Below are 14,514 nucleotides of genomic sequence, written 5' to 3' on the forward strand. Positions count from 1 at the left end.
TTGCTGTCTGTCTTTTCACATGCCCATAACAATAAAATATTACGGAGGAGGAAAGAGACCAAGGACGGGAGCAAGCAAATGGTCAGAGGGGAGCAGTCCATTGAGAGCACAAAAGGCACCACTCTTTTATCAGGGAAATCCCTCTGTCATAAGCACAGGGTCTGTGGGAATGTCAGAGACAAGGGGATCTGCTTGGGATCTTACATCATGGCCAGGAACTCAGAGAGGGCCAGCCAATCTCTGAGACATTATTGCCCAGGATGCAGGAAAGGGGGGTCTCATAGGCTGACGACAGGCCACATCTGCCCACACCACCCATAGGCACCCAGGGCCTAGTAGAGATGACCAGAGACGAGGCTTTGCCTTATGGGATGCACAAGGCGGTTCCAAGCCCTGAAGTCCCTCCTGCAAAGAGCATGTCCCTGGCAGGGGTTATTTGCTAATATGCAAATGGCTGAGTTAGGGACTGGAGAGATGGCTCAGTGGTTAAGAGCACCGACTGCTCTTCTAGAGGTCCCGAGTTCAATTCCCAGCAACCACATGCTGGCTCACAACCATCTGTAATGGCCTCTGATGCCCTCTTCTAGTTGTGTCTGAAGACAGCTATGGTGTACTCATACATAAAATAAATAAATAAATCTCTCTCTCTTTTTTTTAATGGCCGAGTTATAGAATTCCTAGGTAGTTTCTGGTAAAACGGATCAGAGACAAATACAAAACAGAGACAATCTGACCAAGTGACCAACGCCACCCTTCTAAGGACAATAGAGAATGGTATCTTTAGAGAGAAAAAGAAAAAAGAAAATTCGTACTTTACACAGAGGATCTGGCGCACGGGTCCTGCAACAACCTAGAGGAATTTTGTTTTCTGTTTTGGGACAAGATTTCTCTGTGTATCCCTGCCAGTCCTGAAACTCACTCTGAGACCAGGCTGGCCTGAAACTCATAGATCCACCTGCCTCTAAAGTAATTTAAAGCTACTAGTTCTGAAGTAGAGTTCCCAGAGAATGTTGAGTCTGTTCTCAAGGCTTCCAGGAAAGAAAGTCTGAGAATGTAGCCTCCCTTCCAGGACCTACCCAGGTATGTGTGAGGTCAGGAGACAATGACCTTCTTTCTAGAAGAAGAGAGGGAGAAAGAAATCTTGCTTTTCCCACTGTTACAAAGTTACTTTTCTGAGAACAAAGCTGGGGGTAGAACAAATTCTTATTCAAAATAAATACAAAGTATCTTGTTAGAAGGCGATAAACCCTATGATAGAGGAACATATACTACAGCGGGTCATTGTTGCCTGGAGATGGTGGAAAGGGTCTGATGGACAGAGACAAGAAGGAGAACAGAGTCTGGAGAGCCAGGAGAAAGGAGGTGGTCCAGGAATTGGGGGAGTCTCGGAGGACATCACTAGGGGTGTGGCTATTGGGCCAATCACGGAGTGTGTTAAACACAGCAATGACACCTAGAACCTGAACAAACCTAGCACATTTGACTTCTTCCTGGCTGTTTTTTTTTTCCTTTAATTAACACTGAGGGCATGTATCTATCTATCTATCTATCTATCTATCTATTTATTTTTATTTTATGTACATTGATGACTTGATTGAATGGATGTCTGTGTGAGGGTGTTGGATCCTCTGGAACAAGAGTTACAGACAGTTGTGAGCTGCCAGGTAGGTATTAAGAATTGAACCCTGGTCCTCTGGAAGAGCAGATAGTGCTTTTAATGGCCAAGCTATCTCCCTGCCCCTCTCCTCACATGGTTGGTTTTTCTAGACTGTGATCCAATAGGTAAAAATTACTTGGGATTTTTTTTTTTTTTGAGAGGCAGTGTGAAATGATGGAGGTCAGTCAGAAAGAAGACAGGGTTCAAGTGGCTCTGTTATTGCCCGGCTGCAAAAATGCCAAGTTTTAAGATGGGGAGTGGGGGGCGCGGAGTTTTTGCTGCTCTGTCTTGAAAGATTGACATGAAGGTTGAATAAAACATCCAGAGAATTCTGTTCATACTCTAGAACATGCTACCTATGTGAACTTCCAGCTCGCGGCTGTGAAAAAGATTCCCAGTAAGGTCAGTATGGCTTATGTAGGTTCGCATCTTCCATCGCCTCCGGCAGAGGCTCACGGGACTCCAGAATGCCCTAAGGTGTTGGCTGTGGAGATTCCCTCCCGTGCTTTTCTTCTTGAGAGAGTCAGCTTTCCCCTGATGCTCTGGAAAGTGATTCTTTCATTTGGAATAAATGATTTCTTTTTTCATTTAGAATAAACACCAGACTGGGAGGGCTCCCAAAAGGCCTCTTCCATTCATTCATTTGAGTTTAAACACCATGTGTCACATGTTTTCTGAAAATGTTGAAGCCTTCCCAGAATGTTTCCACGACGGTCTCTTAAAGAGCTCCTCACAGCTTCCCCTCAGACCCCACTGTCTGGAAGCTCTTCCTTCTATTTAGCCTCCGTTGGTTTCTTGGGGACAGTCATCAAGAGCTGGAAGGGGCAGTATTTCTTCCACTCTAACTCCTCTGTGTGAGGGAAGTGCACTAACCGCCAGGCTGGGCTCTCATCCTCCACTGGTCCACTGCTTGGTCTGGGCAAATCACTCAGTTCTCCACCTCCCTGTCCCCACTGAGCCTCCTAAACATTATCTTTCCTGACTAAAGGAGGTCACCAACTGTCCGGTGACATTGTGGGTATCTGTATTCTAGAACACCCTTATGTTTATTTATGCATACATCTCCTACTAAAAAAAGGGACCCCTATAGACTGCAGAACACAGAGCGTGTGAGTAGAGTAATCTTTATCCAAATTTTTCTACAATGAATTCTCAGGTGCCATGCACAGTTCCAGGTCTTGAGGTGAACTTTGTGCCTTTTTCTTTCCTTCACACCAGGGTCTCGGTGGCAAGGGATGATCTGGGAGGCAGAGACCTCAGAAGCTACAGCAAAGCTTGCTGGAATGAGATGCAATTAGCCAAGAACATGCTCCGTCGCTGTAGTTAGCAGAAGAACGTCGGGTAGGAGAAAGGACGGAACTCCAGCCTCCAATCTGGTTTTCTTGGGCTAATCCTAACCAGTGGAGTCCGGCTGAGCGCCCTGCAGGAGAAACTCACCTGAGGTTCCCCCTCTGGCGCGCAGAGAACAGCTCCCTGCAGCGCGCCGCGGGCGTCGGGGTCTCGGGTCAACTCAGGTACGGGTGACACACCTGGGGGAGGCGTCTACAGCAGATTGGGTAGAACCACCGCGGCGGGGGTGGGTGGTGGCTACATCACGGATCATCACAGGCAGAAACGTGGATTTGCACACACGACATCATCAAAGACTGTCCCATGGAAGGCAGACGCCTGTGCTGCACTGTGGCTGGCGGTCCTGGAGCCCCTCGCAAGGCAGGGCCTCCAAGGTGACAGTGCAGTGGTTGATTCCAAGTCAAGAAAGTTTCAGGGAGGCAGAGGACTGGACTTAGGGGGCGTGGTTGAGGGGCAGGGCGGTCCGGGGGCGGGGCCTTGCGGGGGCGGGGCCAGGTGCTGAGCAGTCTCTGCTTGTCAAAAGGCTGCTGCCGAGCCCTAAGCACGGGGAGCGCCGAGCCGTGTGTCCACCGCCAGACCAGGTGCGGATCGGGGTGCAGGGGGAAGGGGGTTCTGGGTGAGTGGTTAGAGCCGGGGCAGGCGTCTGGGATCTAGAGGTCTGAGCGTTCGGGTGCAAGCGCTAGAGTCCAAGACTCAGAAAGCGAAGTTGGCGACTGAGATCCGGGCTGTGGTGCCATGAGGTTGGGACTCTGAGAGGGCACCCAAGTCTGAGAAAGCTGAAGTTCGTACGAGGCTGGCGAGGGGACAGCCACCTCCGCGATGATCAGGCGGCTCAGCGTGGGAGTCCTTCGCTAGGAGGGTGCTCAGCGCTGGACAACAAGAAGCGTTTGTTTCTTTCCTGGGACGGGCGCTTTGACTTGGAGTGGAGGAGTGAAAAGGGAGTGATTGGCTGTCGATGGTGCTAAGGTCTCTGGAGGTGGAGTGTGTAGAGCCTGTTTATTACCCCGCGGAGCCATGTGTGATCACCAGTGATAGTGGAGTGGAATCTTTTATATGGAGTTTTTTCCTTTTGTGCTTGCCTTTCTAAAACCGCCGGTGCTTTGAGACTAGTGTGCTAGGTTTCTTTTTCCGGAGAGCCTGTCCACAGATGTCCAGAGGGACTCAGGGGTGAGCGTGAAAATTGAGAAAGGGGTTTTAAGGACTAGTTTCTGTTTGGAGACTGAAGGGACTTGGATCCAAGAGGCAAATCTAGGTAGGATCTACGTGTGATCTCCAAGTCCACTGTCTCCACTATGACTATCCTCTACCTGAGGCTGATTTTCTGCCTGGGCTCTGGGAGCCTTGGCTCTCTGAGTCTGAGCAACCCTCCTCCTCCCGCTGCTCCTCCTCCTCCTGCTCCTCCTCCTCTTCCTCCTCCTTCTCCTCCTCCTCTTTGTGGTGAATGAGTCAGCCTCCTGTCTGGGCCCAGCAGCGGTAAGAGGGGCCAGAGCCTAGGCAAGCAGTTGGGCAGGCATTTTCTGGGCATTGCAAACGTTGCCTTGGACAGAGTTCAGGTCTGCCTCGATGCCCCGAGGAAGGCCAACTTCTTCATGACACAGGGGGTGGGGGTGGGGGGGGATGTCAGCAAAGGCTGTCGGGCAAGGGATGATTCCAGGAGATGACCACGAAGAGACAGTGGCTTTGTGGTAAATCCTCACCTCTTCCTATTCTTAAGAACCAGAGTTCCATCCCAGTACTGTGGAGTTACCAGCCACTGGTTCCATTTTCACCTTGCCAGGTACCCATCTTGTCCCGTAAGGCAGGCATGCAGGAGAAATCAGAAGGTTCGGGGAGCAGAAAATGCAAGGAATGCTCTCCCCGGGCTAGGGAGTAAGCGTGGACTTCGGAGGGGCAGAGAGGGGTTGTCTGGACCCAGGACCGTCAACTCTGTAAGCTAAGGGTTTTTATATTTGGGGACCATCTCTATTCCTTCTCTAGCTGAAGACTGGAGAGAACAGTGTGTGCATGCAGCCAGAACAGGAGACAGTAAGAGTGAAAGTGTCTGGCTTTGTTTTGGATACTAGAGACCCCTTGAGCAGAAATAGGCGCCCCGTAGCCTTTTCTACCTTGTGTGAGGACACAGGGAGGACAACGGGGACATTGCTTCAAACTGCAAAAAGTAGGAATCCCCAGTCAGTACTCCTGGTCAGCTGTAACTTGCTTCCTGACCAAGATAGAGAAGGGACTGGGAAAGGAGAGAAAGGAAGAAAGAGGGGCAGCTTAGCCAACCCTCACTTTTCTCCAGGTACAGTCATAAGTCTGCATATACTCTAGCGGCCCTGGTGTGTTGGGCTCTACTTATTTATAACATGATCTATTAGTCTCCCTCCCCTGTCCACCCCTGAACTGATCTCTTGGAGGGACTGAATCCCCTGGGAAGCCCCCTAGAGACCCCCTGGGCCTCTGCCGTAAGCACAGATTGTAGATGTGCAAATCCTAGGCTTTCAATAGAGGAAGGCCTAGGGTCTAAATAGGTAGACCAAGAAGTCACCCAAGACAGGAGAATGCTGCTGTTGAGTGTTGCATCCTATATCTTAGAAGTTGTCTGAGATCAGCCTCTTGGCTCCTACTGTCTACACAGCAGCCAAGCAAGGCTGGGGTGCCAGGATCCCATTCTAATTTGTAGTTGGATAGTGGGTTGAGGTATCTGAGTGTCAGCTTCCTCTTGCCACTGTTGTGAATTCATTTGGAGTGCAGGTAGAGGGAATGAGGACATGGCCATATTCGACTGAGAGCCTTCTGTGTGTCCCAGCATGGTGGCAGCCCCCTGTCCCAAGAGATGCCAGCAAAGCAGATCTGCTTGACTTGATTCAGCCTCCAAATCAACCTCCAGGAGGGACAGCAGCCCTGGCACTGTCTTCCATTGCTGTTCAGTTCAGGAGGCTCTGACTGGGCTGCAGCCAGCCTGGCAGCAGCTTTAGACTACCGGGACCTCACTTTTAATTACACTTCTCTCCTGTTTGTCCTTAACCTCGCTTCATGTCGGTGCCCGATGAATACACACACACACACACACACACACACACACAAAGAGTGACTTATGATTTATTATCCAAACTGGGTTTCTCATAAGTGAGTGAAGGGGGTTTTGTGTGTGGCTATGCCAAGACATAAACCCAAACCAGGGTAAGCTGGATACCTAACCATCCAAACCCAGGAGAAGTCACACGGAGTGATAAAGGGACAAGAGGGTCGAGAGAGACTTGATGCTGAGGTGAAGGTGGGGCAGCCTGATCCCAAGAGCAATTCCAACAACACAGCCTGCTCTCTGGCCTGGTCAGCCAATCCCAGTCCTTCCTTAAGGGTAGCCTTGCCCCTGCACACCTCGTCTCCAGACTCAGCCCACCACTGAAATGACTTTCTTCTGTCCTTCGCTTGTCCTTATCCTGCCCTTGCCTTTGGTTTTTCCTGTGCCACGGCAGCTCAGAAAGGGACAAGAAGACCTGCCAGCTCTTCTTTAGCTTCCCCAAGGGAACTGGGATAGAGTTAAACTAAGAGCTGGCCGCATGCTTCCTCTTCCCTGTTTCCTATAGCTGCTTTCTTGGTTCCTCCAGCTTCCCAGACCTCTGGGGACTCTCCCATGTCCAAAAGAAGTCCCTCTCTAATGAGAGTAGACAACCAGGAAGGAAAGGGCATTCAGATCTCATCCTTGTAGATAAAGGGCACAGGTCAACTAGAATCAAGATCCAGGAAAATGACAGCCAAGACAGGAAGCGGAGCTGAGGCAAAGCTACCAAGTCGGGCATAGAACTGCCACCACTTGGATGCTAGCATTAGAGCTTCCTGTCTCTGATTGTTGGAGAAATGGCCCAGGGTGGGACAGACACATCTTGCTCAACCTAAGCTATAGGTGTTGGTGGCAGCGACTACATCCTATGGTAGTGACATGTGGAAGAGAAACTGCCCTCCCTCTGAGTCCTGGGCCTCGTGGTTCAGATATTCAGGGCATCCTCTCTGGAGAGTCCCCAGAGGTCGAGTGTGTGAGTGATTAGGGCGTAGGACACAGGGGAGGGGAGCCTCCATGACTGTGGAGTGACTGTTTACTCTGGCAAGCCGGAAGTCATTCTTTCTCATCACTATTAATGAAAAGAGGGAGAGGGACCTCTTGGGAAGTCCTGCCTGCCTGTACAGAGTGAGGAGGTGGTGAGAACCCCCCCCCCCCCACTGAGCTGGCTAGGGGAGGGCAGGGTGGCTAGCGGGCAAACAGCAGAAGCTAGAGGAAGAAGCAGAGGGCGCTGTGAGAGTCTCAGTGTGTGCCATGCTTCTGTGAACCTGCCCTGCAGGTCTCGTGCCAAAGAATAAAGTAAGCAGTGTTCTCAGAACCAGATGCCGCACAAAGTCTTCATTCTGCACAGGGGAGAGTCCTGTCGTTAGCAGGGTGTAGGCAGCTGTACCAGCGGGAAAGTGGAGTTTGGGCAGCACCAAGCTCCCATTCCCGGGAAGCTACTGCCTCTCGCTGGTCTTCCGATGTCAAGCCAAACCTTTAAGGTATTCTGCATGGTGTGACATTCCAGACACTATGGAGCTCTCAAGTCTTTGCTGGTGACAGGACTAGTGTGTGCCACCTGCTGGTGCTGGAACCATAACTCTAGGAACAGTGGATCACTGGGCCCTAGATACCCGATGCTATGTGCTTAATAGGTACAGCCTCCTGGTCTTCCGTGTTAAGAAGGAAGAACTCCTGTGCCCATTCTATAAATGGAAAAACTGAGGCTTAGCGGAGTTGCAACGTGAAGGCGGAGAGTCAGGACTGCTGAAACTACAGTAGTAACACCCAGGAACTCTACACTTCTGCGTTCCCAGGAAAGTCGCAGACACTTAGTGCCGTGGCTTCCGTGTTATAGGCTTGTAATCCGTGTTTGTGAGCTGTGGGGTCAGATTCACTCACTAGTTTGAACAAGCTGACCTGAGCATTAAGTTCCCTGGGTCAAAGGTTGCTCAGGGGATGGTAGTGTCTCAGAAGTCTCCTTCCGACTTCCGTGTCTCTGCTGTGGTCTTAGATACAAATTCCATTTCAGAAGCATCAAAGAAACTTAGCGTCATGCAGAAATTGCACAGAATTCGGCGATACTCAGGTGCCCTGGAAGGTAGAAGGAATCCTCTTTCCATTTCAAACAGCTGTGGAGTGCTAGGTGAACAGGTTAAAGAGGCCACTGTCCCATCAGCTCATCTGCGCTGCTCTTCCTTATCTGGCCCCACGCTGCTCCCACTGACTCTCTGAAGCTCCTGACCCCCGCGCGCTTTCGTGCCTGGAGACATGGACTCCAGCCTGTTCTGAGGTCTCCAGTCAGGCCCTGTGCTGAGCTCCTGAGCTCATTAACTCGCTTACCTTTGACATTAACAGGAGACAGTGTCCTCCAGCACGCAGGAGGCTTTGAGGCTGGGCTAGCAGCTGGGAAGAGCAGGAGAAATAGAGGCAGAATTGTGGATTGGTCACATTCTAGTTAATGACTTTGGGGGCAAATTTCTTTTTTATTTTTTTCTAATTTAATTTTTTTTTCACGTACTCACTTTACATCCTGCTCACTGCCCCCCCCCCGTCACCTCCTCCCACAATCCTTCCCCCATCTCCCATCTCCTTCTCTGAGCAGGTGAGGGTCCCCTGGGTATTCTCTGTTCCTGGCACTTCAAGACTTAGAAAGGCTTGACACTTCCTCTCCCACTGAAGGCAGCCGAGCTAGAAGAACATATCCCATGTATAGTATAGGCAACAGCCTTTGGGATAGCCCCTGTTCCAGTTGTTTGGGACCCATGGTGGGCGGGAATTTCTTAATCCCTCCAAATTCCTGTTTCGTTATCAGTAAACTGAGGGAGGGCCATCATAGCCAAGCTGCAGAATTACTGAGAATTAACAGTGGAAAGTCAAGTGTCTGGCAGAGTAGACTTCTGAAAGGCTCCTACAGTTGCCTGGTGGACATGGGCTAAGGCACCGGGAATTTAACAGTAAAAGAAAGGTTATAATGAATGTTTCTAAGTTGATAGCACATGGGAGGAGAGGAGAGAGGGGAAATTGAGGCCAGGATATAAAACCACAACAACAATCCAAATTGATAGCACAGAAACCCATTGTGAGAGATCCTGTGGGACCTCAGGAATGGCTGTTCTAGCGTCTGGCTAAATGCAGATGTGGTAAACTGGTTTCTCAATTCTGCCAAGCATGAGACAAGGAACCTGGGAGCTTTTCAATCGTCTTTTGTGTTTTGTTTTGTTTTGTTTTGTTTTAATTGAGAAATAATCTATCATTCAAGAGTATATATAACATGTTTACAGATGGTATGCGACTATACTAACCACCCAAGGTGGGAGTAGAGCATTTACTTTTTAAAGTATATGCGTGTCTCGGCTGACTAGAAGGATCACGGCGTAAAGGCACTTGCTACCAGGACTGACAAGCTGAGTTCAGTCCCCAGAATCCATATGGCAGAAGGGGGACAATGGATTACCGCAAGTGTCCTCTGCCATCCACATCTATGTTGTTGTGGTGAACACACACGCACACAATCAATCAATAATGTGAAAAGATTTAATGTGTGCACATGTGTGTATGTGTGTGTTTGTGTGTCTGTATGTGTGTGTGTGTGTGTGTGTAGGCGTGTAGGCCAGAGGACAACTTTAGGTGTTAACCTTAGGGACACCATCCAGTCCTGGGGCTCATCAATTAGGTTAGACTGGCAGTGAGGCTCAAGGTTCTGTCTGCATCTCCCACTTTGGATTACAACTCCCAGACACTCAGAGATCAAACTAGGTCTTCCTGCTTTGGGGGGAGCAAGCCCTTTACCAACTGTGCCTTCTCCCCACTATACAGTCTCTTAACCAGCACTTACTTGGTCTTGCCCTGGTTACCAGAGCCCTCTCGTCATTCCCCAGGGTGAGGTAACTTTGGGTTTGTTATTCCTTGCTTTCTTTTCTAAGTTTCCATGTGTGTTTTTGAGACAGTGTACAGTGCTGGGTCGCATGGCGTCAGGGTGTTTACACACCATTCTCTGTCACATGCTTTTTCACGGGACCCATGTGCTCTTCCACACTGACACACATTAGTTAACGCTGCGATCGAGCGTTCCGTTGTTAAAATGCCACACGTTGTGTGTCCTCCCTCTTGTGGACAGTCCTCTGCATTGTTTCCAGTTCAGGGCTATTGTGAAATGATAATATGGTTGCTTCCTGCTTCATCTAAAGGCATCACTGGTTCACACAGGACCCCACGTTTGGAGTCGATATTAAAAACAAACAAACAAACAAAAAAAAAACAAACAGAACACATCTCGAAATTCTCCCTTTGGTTGTGAATGGAAGGCCCTTTTTTTCCTCCTGGTTTTCAATACTCAATATCAACTTCATCTCCAAAATGACAGAATTGTTCTAGACAAGTTTATGCAGCCACTTTTAGCTACGGTGATATTGTCATGGCCCTGGTTTCTGGCCGGTGGGGGTACTTGTCTGAGTCACTGTGGACAGGTGGGCCAGGCATTCTGAGACCTCTGTGACTGACCTCTAAGTATGACCAAAGTCTTAACTTTCTGGCCTTCCGTCAGGAACGGATGATGGATTGACCCCAAGTCTGCATGCTTACTAAAACCTCACCACACTTTAGTTCATCCCAGAGTCTAATGTGAACACCGAGACTATACTAGATGTTCGAGCAATACCCACTGAGTTGTGTTTTTGTCAAATGCTTTGGGGAAAGCACACATTTCCCTTGAATGTCAATTTTGAGACAATGACACGGAATGTGTAAACCGTCTGCAGTAGCTACTCGTAGGTAGCACTGAGGATAGGGCTACGATGGGATTCCTTATAGGGTTTCTAAGCTGCTCGAGAAATGCCAGGAAAGAGAGATGCTTCATTGGTCAGTTGTTGCGAGTCTGACCTTGTTTCTTTAGCTTTCTTACTTATCGACTCGGAAACAGCCGGAGGGCTGAGATGGGGGTAGCTGAGAAGTTGCCACAGGGAAAGGAGCCAAGTGCTCTCAATGTTGAACAGCCTGCCTGGGCATACTGCGGAAAGGAGTTATTAAGTATCCAGCATCCCGGTAGATACATAAACAGTCAGCTGCCCACCTAGCCACCCACCCACCGGACTAAAGAATGTGGCTGGCTGGGCAGTTGCAAGGGCCACCCTAGCTGTCAGTCAAGTCTGTAATTATTCCAGCCAGTCGGTGCCTGTTGATTCCCAGAGCAGACAAGTACCTGTGCCTTGAGCCTCACTCACCTTGGATGCCAGGCCCAAGCCAGGCTTAACTAAAGCCAGGACCTGACTGTCTTCCCCCCCCCCCCCCCGCCCATGCTGCCCACACCCCCGACTCCACCCAGCATCTCTCTCCTGACAGCAACCTTTGACCCTTATGAGGTTAGCATATTATATAATGGCTGAAAGTCATGGTAACCAAAGGTTAGTAAAACTTAACATGTTCCAGGCACTGTATCAGATGCTTTTTTTATACCTCCCCCCCACCCCCCACTTATGACTCTGATTTATGAAGAGGAAATGGAGATTCAAAGGGATTAAGAGGTTGGCTTTTCTGCCCAAAGTCATTAAGTTACTACGAAAGAACCAGTACTTCAATTATGACTTTTCTAAACCGGAGAGGAGCCCTCTTCCCACCAGTTCTTGGTCATTCAGCTCAGACCTCAGGCCCCCCTCCCCTTCTCGTTCACGAGGTTTGGAAACGAGATGGCGAGATGGCCGGTGGGGTCTGGCCAGGGTAAGCAGGACAGCTTCAAGCTGGCCTGGAGATGCTGGAAAACACCTTCGGGGCAGAGTTCTTTGTTCCAGATGGCTCTGAATTTCCGGCCTGGTGCCAGGGATGGGAAGTTACCTCTGCCCAGCCTATTTGGCAAGCACACGCACATCTTGGGTGCCATGATGCTCAGGGGCTGGGGGGGAGGGGCTGCCTCAGGTAAAATTCCATCTTAATGAACTGCACTTGAGATCTGAGGCCTTTGTTAGAGTCCCACGTGCAGCCTGGGAAACTGGAGGTGAAGGGAAATAATTCAAATTAGGTGTCTCCTGATAAGGTCCCCAGATGTCCTGATTCTGGGAAAAGAGAAAGAATCTAATCCATAGTAGAATCCCCTTGAATGGCAAACGGCTGAATAGTTGAGGCTGCGGCGGCCTGGGTGAGGAGATCTTGGACCTTACCATGCTGGGATGATGTCTTCAGTTGCCGAGTCCTCATTTCTCCTACAAGCCCCAGTAACAGGTCCCATCCCAGAAAAGTCCTGACTCAACACAGGGTCCTACCTAGCACAGCCTTATCCAGACAAAGCTTATTAGATACAAATACCTTTGTGTGCAGACAGACTGAGTATGCCTATGCCGAGCCACAGAGGCCCAGAGAAGGACAGCTGTTTGCACGGTTACGCTACCTTTAAAACCCAGGCTGACGTTTAGGTGAATCTTCCACAGCGATTATACCCACTGGGCACAGTCACCAGCACCTAAAGTGACTGAGCAGGCGCCGTGTGCCAGACACGGGACTAAGCAGTTGGCCCGAATTAGCCCATGGACGCCTCACTGGCGTAGAAGGTGTGGACTGTGATTTCTCTCATCTCGTAGATAAGGAAACGGAAGCTGAGAGAGAGAGAGAGAGAGAGAGAGAGAGAGAGAGAGAGAGAGAGAGAGAGAGAGAGATTGTGAGGGCAGCCAGTACAAGGGAGGGACTAGGGACTGGGCCCAGCCAGGTAGGCTGGCTCCAGAGCCACTGCCCTTTCAGCTGTGTTTCGGGGTGGTGCAGGGGCCAAGGCCAGAGAGTAAAGCTGGAGGTGAGAGAGACTGAAGGACTTCCGGCTGGTATTCAGATAGGGCCCACAGTAGGCCTGCAAAGGTGTTGCTGGAGCCACAGCCCAGTGTGGCCTCATGATCCAATTAGGTTTTTATAGCAAGCTGGACATGCTAGATATGAAGTATGTGGGTTTGGTTCTGTTTTTAAGTAAAACCCACCCACCTCTCCCTGTCTCTTTCTTTTTTTCTCCAGTGCACATGGGGAATGGGGTTGTGTGCATGTGTGCGTGTGCACGTGCATGTGTGTGGGTCAGAGGTCAGGCTCAAGCGTCGTCCTCTGTCCCTCCTACACCTGTTTGGCTGAGATGTTATCTCTGACTGACTCCTCTCCAGGATTACAAGCTCAACACCCACCATGCTGGCTTTTATGAATGCTAAGGATCCAAATGGTGGTACTTACGCATGTCGAGCACTTTATATCAGTCGGAATCTCTCTGTTTTTAAAGATAATGATTTTTGTTTTGGTAGGGGGAGTCAGAGGCAAGGTTCAGGACAGGGTTTCACTGTGTGGTCCTGGCTGTCCTAGAACTCAATCTGTAGACCAGGCTGGCCTTGAACTCACAGAGATCTGCCTGTTTCTGGGATTAAAGGAGTGAGCCACCACCACCCAGCTGATAATGAATTTTAAAAACTTGCAATCTCTGTTGGTGAGGAAGGTAAGCAACAGAACACAGGGCCAGGAGGCCCTCTGGGCTCTCTGGCACTCTCCACAGTGAGTGCTGCTTCTCCAGAGCAAGTCAGAGAAAGCCTCTCCCTAGAGGAGTAGAGACTACAACCCCCCCGCCCCTTGCCCACCATCTGTGGTGAGCGATCAGGAGAGAGTTCAGATTTCCCCCTCCCTGTTGTTCTATCTCTCCGGTCAGTGGTCCCCCATGAGCATCAGAGAGAAAGTCATCAAGAGAAAGTTTTTAAAAAGCTAACAAGGCCAGGGGTGTGGTTCAGTTGGTAGAGTGCTCGGCCAGCACACCCAGAGCCCTGGGTTTGACTCCCCAGCATGGCATAAACTGGGTTTGGTGGCACACACCCGTAATCCCACCATGCGGGAAAGGAAAGCAGGAGATGAGACGTTCAAGGTCATCTTTGACTATGCAGGGACTTAGAAGCCAGGCTGGACTACATAAGACACTGTCTCAGCCAAACAAATAAACAAACAAAGCAGCAAGTGAAACCACAAGGAGCTAAAACAGTTAAAGAAAGGGGTGCGAGGCAAAAATGAAACAAAACCACACAGACAATGGAGCTTTGTTATAAACCTGCTGCTCAGCATACACTACAAAGGGCCTCTGTGACTGAGCCTGGGGCTGGGGATTGAACCTGGGACTCTGTGGTCCAGCACTGAAATCCACTCCCAAGCCCTGTTTTGCATCAGCTTCTCCCCAGCTGGACTTGGTGCTCCTGGGAGCCGGCAGAGAGCTGACCATGCTCCTCTGATCCTTAAACATGTCTTTCTTCGCTTCTGCCTTCTTCCTGAGATCTGGTCCTCCCCTTCAGTGCCTGGGAGAATCATAGTCAAGCAACAGCTAACGTTCCTACAGATGGAGCGTGACGGTTTTTATTACACATTTGGAAGTGTTTTATCTCAGCTGATTCAACAGTCCGGTGAGATTTGTATAGCTTACTTGAGACTCTTTGTAGGAGCAAGAGCTATGCATGGAGACCTACCATCCCTGGCTCCCACAGGGCCGGAC

At 50.0% G+C, this 14,514-nt stretch overlaps 1 protein-coding gene across 1 annotated transcript in view; it reads left to right on the forward strand.

Moving 5' to 3' along the window:
• Positions 1-3,501: 3,501 nt before the first annotated feature.
• Vdr (vitamin D receptor) overlaps positions 3,502-14,514 on the forward strand; it is a 53,144-nt gene continuing 42,131 nt past the window's right edge. The window contains exon 1 of the mRNA XM_021183597.3: positions 3,502-3,588. The gene's annotated coding sequence lies outside the window, so the exon portion shown is untranslated. The remainder of the gene's footprint in view (positions 3,589-14,514) is intronic.

This window comes from Mus caroli, unplaced genomic scaffold (genome assembly GCF_978045245.1).
Source record: "Mus caroli unplaced genomic scaffold, Mus_caroli_1 scaffold_16, whole genome shotgun sequence".
NCBI classification, from domain to species: domain Eukaryota; kingdom Metazoa; phylum Chordata; class Mammalia; order Rodentia; family Muridae; genus Mus; species Mus caroli.